This window comes from Conger conger, chromosome 14 (genome assembly GCF_963514075.1).
Source record: "Conger conger chromosome 14, fConCon1.1, whole genome shotgun sequence".
Classification (NCBI taxonomy): Eukaryota; Metazoa; Chordata; class Actinopteri; order Anguilliformes; family Congridae; genus Conger; species Conger conger.
In genome coordinates, this window is record NC_083773.1 from 35,277,115 (window position 1) to 35,293,649 (window position 16,535).

The 16,535-nt window shown below is 42.7% G+C and overlaps 1 long non-coding RNA gene across 1 annotated transcript; it reads right to left on the reverse strand.

Annotated features, from left to right (window-relative positions):
- Positions 1-7,345: 7,345 nt before the first annotated feature.
- Positions 7,346-11,457, reverse strand: LOC133110718 (uncharacterized). Its single transcript, XR_009704904.1, has 2 exons — positions 11,360-11,457; positions 7,346-8,325 (listed from the first exon to the last, which is right to left on the reverse strand). It is a non-coding gene; the product is annotated as an uncharacterized LOC133110718 (long non-coding RNA).
- Positions 11,458-16,535: the final 5,078 nt, after the last annotated feature.

Here is a 16,535-nt window from a genome sequence, read left to right on the forward strand (position 1 = left end):
ATCAGGGCGGATCCCAAGAAGATTCAGGCGGTCACTGACTGGCCTACGCCTTCCACTAGGAAACAACTTCAACGCTTCTTGGGATTCGCCAACTTTTACCGCAGATTTACTAGATCCTACAGTCAAGTGGTCTCCCCCCTCACCAAGCTCACGTCTACTGCCATGCCTTTCCGTTGGGGTCCCGAGGCGGAGGGGGCATTCGTCAAGATTAAGAGACTCTTCTCCTCCGCTCCTATCCTGGTGCACCCCGATCCCCCTCGCCAGTTTGTGGTGGAGACTGATGCTTCCAACACTGGGGTGGGAGCCGTGCTTTCGCAAGTTTCTTCCTCTGACAATCGGCTGCACCCTTGCGCCTTCCTCTCCAAGAAGCTCTCACCAGCAGAGAGGAATTACGACGTAGGGAACCGAGAACTTTTAGCAGTCAAATTGGCTCTGGAGGAGTGGAGGCACTGGCTGGAGGGATCTGAGAAGTCTTTTATCGTCTGGACCGACCATAAGAACTTGGCATACCTCCAGACGGCCAAGAGACTGAACTCACGCCAAGCTAGATGGGCGTTGTTCTTCGGAAGGTTCAACTTCACGCTCACGTACCGCCCGGGGTCTAAGAATGTCAAACCAGATGCCCTGTCCTGACAATTCGACACCTGTCCTGAGCGTGAGGCGCCTGAGAACATCCTCCCGGGTTCCTGCATCGTTGCTTCCGTAACCTGGAAGATTGAGGCGGTGATCCAGAGGGCTCTACGGGAGGAACCCGATCCCAGGTCCAACCCGGGAACACGTCTCTACGTTCCCTCTGCTGCCCGGACACCGGTGCTCCAATGGGCTCACTCGTCCCTCCTGTCCTGCCATCCCGGCTTTACCCGCACCTTGGCGGTGCTTAAACGAAAGTTCTGGTGGAGCTCCATGATCCCTGACACCAGGCGCTTCATCAAGGCTTGCACCACCTGCGCCAGAAGCAAGGCCTCCCACCAAGCCCCTGCTGGTCTACTCCAACCGCTGCCCGTGCCCAGCCGACCCTGGAGCCACATTGGGGTGGACTTTGTTACCGGACTTCCCCCTTCCGAAGGTAACACCACCATCCTCACCGTGGTGGATCGTTTTAGCAAGGCAGCCCACTTCATCCCCCTACCTGGATTACCCACCTCCCAAGAGACCGCGGACGTACTGATAAAGGAGGTGTTCCGCATCCACGGAATCCCCGCAGACATTGTATCCGACCGGGGCCCACAATTCATTTCCCAAGTGTGGAAAGCCTTCTGCCTGGCCCTCGGTGCCACGGCCAGCCTCTCATCCGGCTATCACCCCCAGTCCAATGGGCAAACCGAGAGGGCCAACCAGGATTTGGGAGCCGCACTTCGTTGTGTCTCAAACCAGAATCCGGCTTCATGGAGCAAGATGCTCACCTGGGTGGAGTATGCGCACAACACCCTGCCCTGCGCCGCTACCGGAAAATCTCCCTTCGAGATCTCTCTTGGCTACCAACCCCCACTGTTTCCTGACCAGGAAGCCGAGATCGCCGTTCCCTCCCTCGCCACCCACATGAAGCGCTGCGCTAAGATCTGGAGGGATGCCAAGGCCGCGCTTTTACGCACGGCAGACCGTAATCGGCGCTTCGCAGATCGACACCGCACACCAGCTCCAGCCTACAAACCAGGTGACTCCGTTTGGCTGTCCACTAAGGACATTCCCCTCCAAGCCACCTCTCACAAACTGCAACCCCGCTTCATTGGTCCCTTTAAGATCCACAGCATTATTAACCCATCCTCTGTTAAACTGTCACTCCCTGCTTCACTTAAAATTCACCCCACATTCCACGTTTCATGTATTAAGCCTGTATCCTCTCACCCCATTTGTCCCCCCGATCCCCCACCCCCTCCCCCCCCGCATCATTGATAACCACCCTGCATTCACTGTGAAAGAGCTTTTGAACATTCGTAAGAGGGGCCGTGGTGTGCAATACTTGGTTGACTGGGAGGGCTATGGCCCTGAGGAGCGTTCCTGGGTCGCTCCCAGTCTCATTCTGGACAAATCGCTCATCAGAGACTTCCATCGTGACCACCCTGATAAATTCCAAGGACCGCCAGGAGTCGGTCGTTAAGGGGGGGGTCCTGTCACGTTTCAGGTCTGTCTCGCCATGTTTTATGTTTATTCATGTTGTCTTAGTCACGTAGTGTCTTATCATGTATTATGTTAGTCTAGGTTCGTCATGTTGTTTAGTTTATTTCTTGTTACGATTTATTTTCTCGTCATGTCTAGTTATGTTTCGTTACGATTATATTACCTTGTTATGTTGAATGGTTATCGTCTTAGTTTCGTTTTGTATTATGTTTTGATTTATGTTTATTGTTACGTTAACTGGTCGTTGTTTATGCATACACTTTTACATGTCTTTCCGCAGACCTTGCGTTCCGCCTTTTCTCTCTCGCTCCTTCTGTCATTCACTCCCTAATTATTTCCATTTGTCTATTTACTAAAACGACTAACGCTAGATCAGGATTGGGTAGAAACTAACAAGACTAATCATGTGTTCATGTTACCTTACGTTTCTCGTGCATGTCATTTACTAATTTACTAATGCTAGGGCAGGATAGGTTTATTACTAACGATTACTAATCTCCTTGTTAAACTTGTCATCCATCGCACCTGTTTTCCATTTCCTTGCTACGCTCTAACTAATTGTCTACACCTGTCTACACCCGCATTTATAGCCCAGTCGCGCTACTGTTCTTCGCGAAATTGTCTGCCTCTTGAACTCCAAAGCAACTCTTGAGCATTACTATTTGATTACACGTTACGAGCCAAGCCTGTTTACCGACCATAGTTTATTGATTTCTGTTTTGTTGACCACCGCTTGTTTTTGACTACGTCCTCGCCTACCGTCTTTGTACTTTTGCCTCGCTGATTGTTTTATGGTTTCGACTTCCGCATCGCCCTCGACTACGACTCTGCCTGCCGTCCGCCTGCTACCGGACCTCCCTGCACGTCTACCGACTACGAGTTTGCCTCTTCCCTCGGCATCGTGCTTTTTGTTTGTTTACTTTTTGTTTGGCTGGATCTACGTGTATGGACTTTGCTTGTGTTGACTACTCTCCTGGGATTCGTCCCGAATTAAGCCCTGAGGGGTCTTTATATTACTATTGTTTCTGAGTCGTGCATTTTGGGTCCAACCCCCACGCACCCGTCTCATTTATTTTAGTATTGTACAGATGACAGGACATGCTCTCCTATGAGAATTCAAGCCACAGCAGTCATGACATGTCATGGCGGAGATGAGGTTATATAGAGATGTTAGATGTTTCACTATCCATCTGTATGTAGCTTACTGCATTATACAGGCTACTCAAGTATAAATACATTATTTCAGCCCTTCTCAGACCTGTGAATGACGTGTGAAAGGATACTCACACATTGTGATTTCAGTATTCACCCGGATAAGCCCCCTCTCCTGGACTGGCAATAAAATTCAGTTCCATTAAAAAAAAATACAAAATAAAGCTTTTAAGTCCTGCCTCTAGCTTTTTATTAGTCTTATTTCATTTAGTGGGGTTATACTGATTTTAGTCGTGTTTATCTCACTTTATGGTCTCCACATCTTCCTTAATCTTCTGCTTAGATTTTATTTCTATTTAATCCAATTACTGCTTTTTTTCCCCCTTTCATCTGGAAAGGGCTTTGAGCATCGTGTATGAAAAGAGCTTCAGAAACAGATATCAGATAATGGTTATGGAGTAGAATTCCTGGGCTGAACAGCCAGAGTAAGCACTCCTGTTAGAGCTGTTCTGGTTTTGAAGGTCAGTTTCTGCCCTTATGCTGGCTGTAAATGTCCCATATGTGTTCTAGATGTGTTTGAGGCCTTGTTGCTTGTCCATATACCTCAGTAGCTATGCAAAATATTTTCAGTTTTGAAATGTACATTAAAGACATCCGATGCATAAGAGCACCATAGGATTGATGACAAAACTAAGGGCTGCTTTTTTTGCAGGTAGTATGAATTAAAATTGTGTTTTTTATGTTTGTCTGCTTGTGACGAGTGTGGTGGTTGTCTGTTGGGTGTCATATGTATATATGTGGGCGCATGGTATGTAGTCACCTAGTTAGACACACACACACTCTCAAGCACTTGGACACGCACACACATATACACTCATACACATGCATTAATTTCACACACACAACATGAGCTAGTCACTGTTTGTGTGGTGTGGGGTCGAGGGCATGTTTAATTGTGTAATTGACAACAGCTGCTTCTCCTTTTCAGGTGCTGTTGTAGTTTGTCTGCACAGTCTTTTGTTAGTTTTGTGTTATTCTTTGTTTTAGTTGCCTTCCCCCCTTTGGGAGGGTGAGATGCCTTGTTTTTGTATCTCTGTTGGACCTCACTCTCCCGAGGGGATGGTAATTATTTATTAAACACTTTTTCCTTTTGGTTTCAAACAATTGTCTTGATGTCCCTATTTTCATATGTTTACGTTGCCATTGAGGGTTGACACGAGCTGGGGCAGAGTTGTCAATGGCACACGTAACGCTGCTCTAAAACGGAATTAAAATATATTTCCCCCCACTGCTGATATTAAACAAAGGGCACCCGAGTAAACACAAAACACAATTCTTAAATTGCCATTTCATTTATTTAATGAAAGTTATCAAACAACCAAAATGCCCCAGTGAAAAAAAGTTATTTCCAGCTTAAACTTCACCTGGTTGCAGCACCGTCAGCCGCAATAATCACATAGCAGAGTATACACACCTATACAAAATACATAAAGGCATAACCACCCCTCCCAATATGGATATGGCAATGTAAAGGTTAAAATAAGGTAAATTATGCCGTTCTTGGGGAAAGGCGTGGTTTCCACCCAGAGGGAAAACCGCAGGGAAAGGGAAAGGGAAAGGTTTGCTTGGCACCTGAATTCTGTATCACTGTGCAGACACCGTCTTCCCACTTCTGTTAATTGAGTTTCCCTCCAAGTTCTGTGCTGACATCACCTTAGACACTGTTGCTTGGGAGACATTGATTATAGCAGTCTCGGTCACCATGACGACTCTCGCTAAAATCACCCCAACAATCATCCTTTTACCAAGGTCACCGAGGACTCTGGCATTTCATACATCACCTAAATTAATGTTGAGCCACTCCTGTAACGATTGCATATACAGTGCCTGCATATCCCTCGTTCACATATCATTTTTTATCTGCATGCACAACCCTTTCATTCTTTTTTGCAGCATCTTCTCAGACGAGTTGATGTGAAACGCATTCTGGGAAAATGCTACAAACAGGTTTGTTTCTGCATATATTATATAAAGTAGACATACCATCATGCAGAGCTGTTTCCAGCTACATATAGTGGGCTTCAGAATTATTAGCATCCCTGACTGACAATATAATACTTGAAAAAAATAATATGATTACCGAGAAACTCAAAAACAGCCATGGGTCATGTGTCAAGATGTGAAACATACTGTACTTCATGAATGTTTCAATGGAACACACCAAAATCAGACATTGATTTAATAAAAAATTGATTTAACCAAAATCAAGGTTCCATAATTGTTGGCACCACCAATATGATTTTGGCTGTGGTCACTTAGCTATTACAAACAAATTATTTTGTGTGTGCTATATCCATATATGCATAGTGTTTCAACCAAACAAAATAATATCCAAGCTATGGTACAGTACAACCGTGTCAGTAAATCACAAACACCAACACATATTCATCATAGCAATCAATAATAACAACACTTAAGAGACCAGGTACTCTTACTTCGGGAGGTAAAATCAATATAAAATTGCAGAAGTATTATGACAATACTGTATAAAACATTCTTCTGTGGTTTGAAGGCGACATTAAGAGGGTTTACACTACGGAAGGCAGTAAGTTGTAGTTATCTCCAGTAGGGGGCACCCTATCCCAGTCCCCAACAACAACACAACTTACTACCTCACCTCAGCACATTCTGGAACGTTCTTTCTATGCCACGAGCACAGGTGAACAGGTGTACAGGTGTCCTTCAGCTCTGCAGCGGAGGGGTGCTGTCGTCGTCATGGAGACACCGTGGGAAAGACAGTAGGCTGTATAGTTATCTCCCAGATCTGGTGTGATCCTAAAACTATACAAACTACTACCTCAGCCCACAGCGCGCAACATTTCACAGCACTGTGCAGCCTTCTGTACGGAGAGCGGGTTACTGATAATATCAGTGCGTACGCTTCGACTGGTACCGTGCCGAAATCACCCCGAATAAGTGTCTGGAGATTCGCTTTAAAAAAATAAATTAATCCATTCAGGTAGGCTTCGAAGATGCACTGCAATACACTGCAACAAGAATCACACTATTTCACCTCCCAGAGCAAGAAATCAAACATATTATTACTATTAAATACTAAGTAATTATTGCAGCCAAGCAATAATTAAGAATGGGTGTTTGTCACAGAAATTATTTTGAAAATAATTGATTAAATTAAGCAATATCTCATGCAAGCAGTGGGAAATTACTGAAACAACAGTGACAGTAACAAGTGTTAGAAGTTTTTTAAAAATCAGTGTTGCTGCTAGTAAAAAATATGAGTAACTGCATTGATGTGCTGCTTTTCTCCAAGAAAGATCTGCCTCATTCTCAAAATGCGATTAGTAGGCTGTGCTACTCTCACTGATTGCGTAATGAGCTGTAGTCTTTGTAAATAAGGCGTTATTTTCAGGCAGACTGTGACCACACCAATACACCTTGTCAAGCCACATCATGTACATAAACCTGGCCCTAAGAGTTTGCCCGCCTTATATACGCAAATTTTTGTTTTTGTAGTCATTGTCTTGATCAAATAAAAATAAGACTAAGCTCTTTCCTAACGTCTTCCATTATCTTCACAGGTTTTGGCTCATTACTTTCTCTCAATAAGGTCTTATTTTACATAAATGGCTGAGTCCACACCAGGTGCCCACACAAAGTGTAGTTTGATCCTAAGTCATTACACCTGCCAGACTATAATTTATGAAGAAAACTGTTGCCATAAAACACATTAGAGAAAATAGAAGCAGCAAGTTACTATGAATGCTGAGAACATGGAAATGGAGGGTTGATCTTTCAGATATTAAAGTGTCTTGATTAGAATTAGAACGAACAACTCTGAGGCTGTGTTTAGAATGAAAACCAGGCCCTATGTTTATGGACAGAATGAAAACCAGGCAGTATGCTTATGGACAGAATGAAAACCAGGCGCTATGTTTACGGTCAGAATGAAAACTAGGCTCTATGTTTATGGACAGAATGAAAACCAGGCGCTGTTCATGGACAGAATGAAAACCAGACGCTATGTTTATGAACAGAATGAAAACCAGGCGCTATGTTTATGGACAGAATGAAAACCAGACACTATTTTTATGAACAGAATGAAAACCAGAATCTACATTTATGGACAGAATGAAAACTAGGCACTGTTCATGGACAGAATGAAGACCAGGCGCTATGTTTATGGACAGAATGAAAACAAGCACGGAATGGGTCATAGGTCTGAGAGCTATTAGGCAAAGATAATGTCGCCAGAGGACATGAGGTCATATCTGCTGCAACAGGAAATCAGCAGTGATTCGATGAGCAGGAAATCAGCAGTGATTCGATGAGCAGGAAATCAGCAGTGATTCGATGAGCAGACACGGGTTGGAAACACCAATCCCACGTGAACGGACATGTCTTGCGCAGACGCTGAGCGCATGCTAAGGAGGTTTCCCCTGAGATTGCGAAAATCTAAATCCCTCCACGGACAAGACAGAGGTGAGCAGGGAAAGATGTGTCACTCACCAGACGATCGACATTCATGGCAGTTTCATGTACTATACTAACATTTAACTACACGGCTGTTCAGCTGTAAGACATGCAGAAAAGACTTGAGCAAGTGTTGCGGAAATTTGCACTTGTTTTCCGTTCTGGATTCGTTGGCACACTTTTCTTTATTATGCTTTTACGGAGCAGTGTTCTTTTACAGCCATTTCACTCCCTGCTGCATCATTATGCATGTGACTTCCATTTTACTCTGACGCTTGTTCTATATTAGCTTAGCACAGTTGATATGAACACAGACTAAAAACAGAAGGCCTCTGTACTAAGACAATGGTAATACCCAGGTAGCACAAACCCAAAATCCTACAGCAGTAAAGTCACTGGCCATTAACAGTTATGGACACCAGAATGAGCATTGACTAATGCAAATGTTGCAAAATTAAAACTGGATAGTTTTCCATAAAAAGGCATTTCACAAGAAACATTTTACACAATGGCATCCTGAGCCCAGTTCCCTCTGTCACAGCTGACTCTTCTCAGTCTTCGAGCCTAAGAAGAGAGAAAAAGCATCATTATTAATTAAGTCAATGTACTACAATTCCATTGCTTTCAATTACCAGTAGTGATAGTTACATCAGCATTAGAACTTTCAGTTCAGAACATTCTAATCACACGTGATCTCAAACCTTAAGGCAGGGGTGCACAGCAAGGGCAAATCCGCTTCAGGATTTTGTGCCAACTTCTGCTCTTAATTATTTAATTACCGAAATATTGACCTTTGTATATGCACCAGCTACAGCTGCAGACTGCAAGTGTGTCCTAAAGGTTTTAAGTACAGGAGTGAACCAACATAATTTCTAGAGCAGTCAGAAAAAGAAATGAAGGTGATTGGTAGGAACAAAAACCAACTCGCAGACTGGCCCTCCAGGACTGGAGTTGTGCACTCCTGCTTTAAGGTATAAGACCACGCATGCGACCTTCATTTTGGGGCATATTCACCGCATTCATGAACGGGAGCAGCCTTGGCAGCAGCACTCTGCCACTGGACTCATAAAACATGTGTTCACCACCAGCTGGTATGGCACACCAGTGTTGTGAACAACAGATATGCAACTGTTGTCATACAGGTTAAAATTAACTTTTTACGAATGAAACATAACAAGCATAGGTTATATCATATTGCAGGAGCTGCCCACAGCTAGCAGAGTCGACATCTTGAAAAGTCAACTATTGCTTCGGAGAGCCAAACAATCAAATAAAAATATTAGAATCGGTGGATATGGATGACATCACAAACCTTTCAAACCTCACTGAAGGCAAATGCACCTTGGACATGTAAAAAAAGGTCAGCCTTAATATATTCCTCTACAACACTAACCATCCTTTCATCCATCTGAGATTGTGTTCCATGTCTGCGGTATCAGAGCAGGCTGAAATTATAATGTAATTCTGGAAGTGGACCCGAGTAAACTTAATGACATATACTTCAATGGATCCACTTTTTAAATGTAGGATCTGTTTTAGCAGTAAATAGGAACAGTAAACAGGAGGGGATAACATATTCACGTGGCGCAATCAGTCAAGGCCTGAGATTTCCGGGAATTAAGAAAAACTTATACAAATCATAAAATGTTTTTGCTTCAGTCTGGTCAATCTATTATCACCTGTTCCGAGCACTACTGATGCTCAGATTTGGAAGGATTTTACCAGTGTCCGGAAGGCCTTCATAATCCCGATTCAATCCCCCAGCTCTCTAAATAAACAAGGGTCTGATTTTGGACATTTGGATATTTGTCTATCATATTTTCATTGGTAGCTGGTGGGAGTATTCATTTGCAGTTTTGCAGTGTCACAACACCTTCACAGCTACCATACTATAAGCATTCGCTTTCTGCGTTGATGTAGGGACTGAATCAGGTCTGTGCATGTGACAATGCGAAGGCATTAGCATTGTAACCAGCTAGCTACACCTTACGTGAAGATGCCCTTATTCATCACTGACTCAGTTGGTCGTTATAGTTAATTAGAAATAAGCAGAGAAGTAAAGGCAGAGGACACTGCTGCTTGTATTGGACACATGGCGTCAATTGTAGGGAAATAACTTTATTTTGCATGCTTGGCTCGGTTTCCAGGTTTGAGATTGATGACTGGAAGTATTTTGTCTACAGACTGTCTGAAATCCACAGTCTGCTACTGATGTAACCATACTTTAGATCAGACTGTTTTATGTGGTAATTAAATTGTGGAAATGTGATCATTAAAAAGGATACTGTGCAAGGTTGTTGCCAGTTAATTTCATTTTTTGTTCAGGCCAACCAAATGTGTTCATCAGGGCTTTGATAATGGGCGTTTGTCACCAATTCAATAAAAGATGCTTAATTGAAAGTGCAGATTGATTTAGAAAATCTATCATTAGGTACACTGGTTAAACCATTTTCAATCAGAAATTTTAAAACAACAATTACATACACCTGATACACCTATTTCAGTAAAGAAAATGCTCAGTCACAAACTCATGTAGGAAGATGGGAAGGCTATTTTCAACCACTGCCATTACATTCAAAATGGCAACTTAATTCGTTTTTCCTACTCTCTGAAATAATTAGGTTAGATATCAAGATGAGATGGATTGAAGGGTTTGAAAAGAAAGTTTACCACCATATCTTTATCAACTAGGTAAAATTGATAGAGATGAAGAACAAATACAAAATTTTAAATGTATGAAGGCTAAAATATAGACAATTTCATTTGAAAACATTGTATCAAAGGCCCATGTCAATACGTAGCTAATAAATAAAAACCTAACAAACATCTCTCCATGCAGATCCCCTAGAACCTTCACAGGTGATGCACGGGGGTGATGGATGAATTGGCAACAGGATCACCCACTGATCGTGTACTGAAAATATTTGTATTTGTAACACCAGGGAAGCTAACATTAGCTAAATAAAATTGAAAGACAAGCCAATAACATAACTTTGCCAAGCTAGTGAGACATATGCCGATTAGCATACCGGGACCAGGCCATATCTCCTCTCTTTCCCAGTACCTAAAAGCGGGCACGGTCACACCTAATAACCCCCCAGCTAGCTAGCTAGTGACCGTCAGCCGTTCATGTAACCGCTAGCTTCTATGATCGTTGTGCACGTATTTACTCGAGAATTCGGCTAACATTATCTAAGCTAAAACAGCTTTATTACAAATCAACCTAGGTGCAACCAAAGTTTACACTTTGCTAGATTACATAGCTAGACTAGACATCAAGCTATAACGCCTAGCCAAGTATTTAGTCAGCCAGGTAAGTTACACATGCCCGTTCCCCACACACTCATGCTCTGTGTAAACTAGGCACATTCCCGTACTCATCCCATTTTAAACTACTTTACAATCAGAATGAAAATTAAAAATGGCGGTTCACATAGCACCCTGCCTGGACAACAAATGGCATTTTTATGCAGCCATTACAACACCACGGACACCGAACTAAAGCGACCACTAATGCAACTCTCCGCCAGCCCCCTTCTGCAAGTGAAAGGCCATGCTGTTAAGGAAAAAGCAAAGCTAAGCAGAAACAGCAGCTTACCTACATTTGCGCCCCAATTCCCCTCCGCCATCTTACAGTACAGCGGACCAATACAGAGCTCGCGAGAGCGCGAGGTGCTTCCTGTAGCAGCTCTGTCGTCATATTAGGCGTGTTTGGGCAGCGATCGGCACTGACGAACGGGACATAAACGGGACGACTTTCGGTAGAGAATAAACAGGAATCGTATACCCTCAAGTTAACACGCTGCCTGTGGCTCGTCAGTGTTGAAACGAAATGTATAGTGTATTAGTCAATTCGCATAATGATGGTGGAGCTGTTTTGGCTGACAATAAAGTGTGAAATAATAGACGTGAGACGGTGCCGCCATCTAGCTTGGAAGTGCCTTAATACACGTTTTTGATGAAAATGATTATAAATAGACTACTGTAGCCTATAATGGTCAAGGAACCATTTTGACAAAGGTCATTTTTATCAAATGTGAGCCCTATTTCAGTTCATTTCCATTGTTTGTGTTTAGAGTAGTAGTACATTGTCATATACGTTTATCATAAATTAGGTACCGTAGCCTATAGTAGGTTATGAAATTAAATTGGAAAAGTAAATTTGGGTTTGCTGTTATCTTAAGAGGACATCTGATTAAGTCCTGTGAAGGTACTGTTCTAGATAGCAGGGTGCAGCAATGAGTGCTCTATGTGCGATTAGGCAGTCCCAAATTGGGAAGAAAAAGATGCAAAGAATTAAAGAAAAAAAATGAATGTAATTTGCAGTAAACTAAAATACGGTTTAAGCTTGTTATTACTAATGCTGTGGATGCAACCTCGTTAATCAATTCAGTAAAATGAACATACATGTTTTCTGGCCGGCGTGGCTGCTTATATGATTTGATTTATTTGGTTTATTTACAGTGGGCTCCATAATTATTAATAAAAATGGAGAATATAATAAACAATATGGATAATGAGCTGTAATGTAATGTTACATTACATTACATTACATTACATTAATGGCATTTGGCAGACGCTCTTATCCAGAGCAACGTACAACAAAGTGCTTACCCATAACCAGGGATAAGTGCGCTGAAAGACCCTAGAGGGAAGTACAATTTCAACTGCTACCTGTACAACAAAGATAAGGACCAGGGCCTATTTGAGTTGGGGGTTTTTTAACAAACAAATAAACAAACAAACAACAAAGCAAAAGTGACCAAACTTTACTAACCAAACACTGCTTACCTAGCCAAACTAAAAATAGCGATACACAAAAAAGTAAATCACAGAAAGACAACAATTAAGGTTCACAGGGAGGTAGGGAGGGATGGGGAGAGGTGCTGCTTGAAGAGGTGCATCTTCAGTTTGCGCTTGAAGGTGGGAAGACATTCTACAGTTCTGACCTCAATGGTGAGTTCATTCCACCACCGTGGAGCCAGAACAGACAGTAGTCGTGAGCGTGAGGTGGAAGTTCGGAGAGGGGGAGGTGCCAAGCGGCCTGTGCAGGTTGAACAAAGAGGTCTGGCAGGGGTGTAGGGTCTGATGATTACATATGTTCAGACATATGGGAAAACTAAAAGCTTTTCTGAATACATTTACTCATGTTTCAATGTATCTTATTTAGTAATCTATTTTTTTCTGAAAACTAGGTGCCAAAATGATTGGCATCCCACAAAAATATTGTAAATAAATATATGAAATGTATGAAATTGGGAATACAATTTTACTTAATTTAGTTAATCTCAGTCGAAAGGAACTATATTGTGTCATTCCAACACTTCCTGTTTCACTAGAGTATAAAATGAGGTAACAAGCATGCAAAATCCCTTTGTGAACCATCAGCAGGGGAAAAGCCAAAGAACTGTCAATTTAGAAGGTAATGATGGTAATTGACCATCGCAAGTCAGGTAATGGGTACAAAAAAATACATAAATGGTTCAACATACCAATTAAGCAATAATAAAAAAGGTAGCAAACTTGCCAGGAAGAGGACACAAGTGCACATTATCCCCCGGACGGTAAGGAAGATGGTGAGGGAGGCCATAAGTAACCCTAAGATTACAGTTTAAGAATTGCAGAGATTGGTTGTGTCTTGCGGTCACCAAGTCTAAAAAAACCTATTTGGAAGGGTGGCACAAAGACGGCCCTTACTGAGCACTATAAACACAACCAGGCATCTTGTGTTTGCCAAACTTCATTGAAATTTTGACTGGAAGAGAGCTGTGGTCAGATGAAACCAAAATGTAAAATCTTGGCCATACATACCATCGACATGTACGGCGGGAAATTTGGAAGGCATACAAGGAGAAGCACCTCCAATGTTCTGGAGATGTTTGGCTGCCAGTGGTCCTGGGGCATTATTTAAGATCAATGGAACAATGAATTCAACAAGCTGATAGTTGAGATCTCCCACTTTGTCCTTCTAAGCTCTTTGCTTTGTTTCCTTAACCAGCTGCTCAGCTTTGACTGACAGCCTGATGTAGACAGTGTGTGGGTGGCACGAAACACCTCCCCACTTCGGTATGGTAATAATAATGGTAATAATACCTTGTTAAGATATACAATAAAATTGATCTAATAAAATAAACATAATTCATCCAAAGGCCAATCAAAAAAGTATGTTTTTAGAAGTAATGTAAAACTGTCAAATGTCTCTGCCTTTCTAATGTCAACAGGTAGAGCATTCTAGAGCGTAGGAGCGGAGCCCTCGCAGAGAAAGATCATTCACCTTTCATTTTTAACCAGCACAGTAAGAAGATCCTGCAGAATCTCCCACATCTATAAGGCCCAACAATTCAGAAATATAGAAAGGAGCTAGGCCATGCACAGCTTTAAAAGTAATTAATAACATTTAAAAATTAATTCTAAAAATAACAGATTATGAACAGTGGCTAAATGGCCTTAATGTCTTGCTTCCAAAATTTGCCACATTAACACTATGCCTCAGAGTTTGGAAAGTAAGTTCTGCATAAAAAACATAAAGTTCTGCATGTGCATTAAATCAAGACTGTAATTGTTTGGTTTGTCGTGTGCGCCAAACCAAAAGTACGGTATTGAAGGAAATATATATATTTTTTAAACTGGTGATACTTTTGCGATGAGATGCTTGTCGCTTCTTCAGTTTTAAATGCAGTTTTACAGCAGCCAGGTCTCTCCCCTGATTGTGAGTATGTAGAACTGCAACAATATACAGGTGACACAGGCTACTTTTCATTACACAGTGGCGGAAATGAGGTAACAAAGTAACGCTCCACCTTTACTACATCCTTTGGGCAGAACCCTGAGGTGGTACAGTACAGAAACTCATCTATTCTCGAATATCTATTCTGGAATAAATTCATTTTTTTCCTCAAAATTCTACACACAACACCTCATAATGACAACATGAAAGAAGTTTTTTAGAAATTTTTGCAAATTTATAAAAAATAAAAAACTAAGAAATCGCATGTACATAAGTATTTACAGCCTTTGCTCAATACTTTGTTGATGCACCTTTGGCAGCAATTACAGCCTCAAGTCTTTTTGAATATGATGCCACAAGCTTGGCACACCTATCTTTGGGCAGTTTCGCCCATTCCTCTTTGCAGCACCTCTCAAGCTCCATCAGGTTGGATGGGGAGCGTCGGTGCACAGCCATTTTCAGATCTCTCCAGAGATGTTCAATTGGATTCAAGTCTGGGCTCTGGCTGGGCCACTCAAGGACATTCACAGAGTTGTCCTAAGCCACTCCTTTGATATCTTGGCTGTGTGCTTAGGGTCGTTGTCCTGCTGAAAGATGAACCGTCGTCCCAGTCTGAGGTCAAGAGCGCTCTGGAGCAGGTTTTCATCCAGGATGTCTCTGTACATTGCTGCATTAATCTTTCCCTCAATCCTAACTAGTCTCCCAGTGCCGCTGAAAAACATCCCCACAGCATGATGCTGCCACCACCATGCTTCAGGGATGGTATTGGCCAGGTGATGAGCGGTGCCTGGTTTCCTCCAAACATGACGCCTGGCATTCACGCCAAAGAGTTAAATCTTTGTCTCATCAGACCAGAGAATTTTGTTTCTCATGGTCTGAGAGTCCTTCAGGTTCCTTTTGGCAAACTCCAGGCGGGCTGCCATGTGCCTTTTACTAAGGAGTGGCTTCGGTCTGGCCACTCTACCATACGGGCCTGATTGGTGGATTGCAGCAGAGATGGTTGTCCTTCTGGAAGGTTCTCCTCTCTCCACAGAGGAACGCTGGAGCTCTGACAGAGTGACCATCGGGTTCTTGGTCACCTCCCTGACTAAGGCCCTTCTCCCCCGATTGCTCAGTTTAGATGGGCGGCCAGCTCTAGGAAGAGTCCTGGTGGTTCCGAACTTCTTCCATTTACAGATGATGGAGGCCACTGTGCTCATTGGGACCTTCAAAGCAGCAGAAATTTTTCTGTACCATTCCCAAGATTTGTGCCTTGAGACAATCCTGTCTCGGAGGTCTACAGACAATTCCTTTGACTTCATGCTTGGTTTGTGCTCCGACATGCACTGTCAACTGTGGGACCTTATATAGACAGGTGTGTGCCTTTCCAAATCATGTCCAATCAACTGAATTTACCACAGGTGGAAAATTAAGCTGTAGAAACATTTCAAGGTTGATCAGTGGAAACAGGATGCACCTGAGCTCAAGATTTCAGTTTTAGATTTTTTAATAAATTTGATAAAATTTCTAAAAACATGTTTTTGCTTTGTCATTATGGATTATTGAGTTGGGAAAAATGGCAATTTTATCAATTGAAAATGTCAATTGCAGCTTTGAGACTTCTTGAGTAAGTCTTGTTTGGCATTGAAACAGATGCATGAAAGGAGATACCCACACTGAATTATGGTAGTGGGTCAGTGATGTTTTGGGGCTGTTTTAATTCTGCATCAGCAAAATGATGTGAAGCCTGTGGAACTAGTTCAGGCAGACAACTCAAGAAGCGCCGCCCCCTTACATGATGCTGCGTCTAATGGGAGGGGCTATATACTGCACCAACCTTACCTGTTTAGGCGTTGCTCATTTTGCGCACTGCCACGCTCTCCTGACTGCTAGCTGCTGCTGCATCTGCCCTGATGCAATCACACAAAGCTGCCCTACTGCCTGGTTCATCCTGCTTGCTAAAGCCATTGCGCTGCCTGGCTCTTCTCATTCCACTGCACTTGCCATTTTGGAATGCTGCCATTGCCCATATTGCATGCGTTGCCACATTTGCTAGCTGCCTTTTATC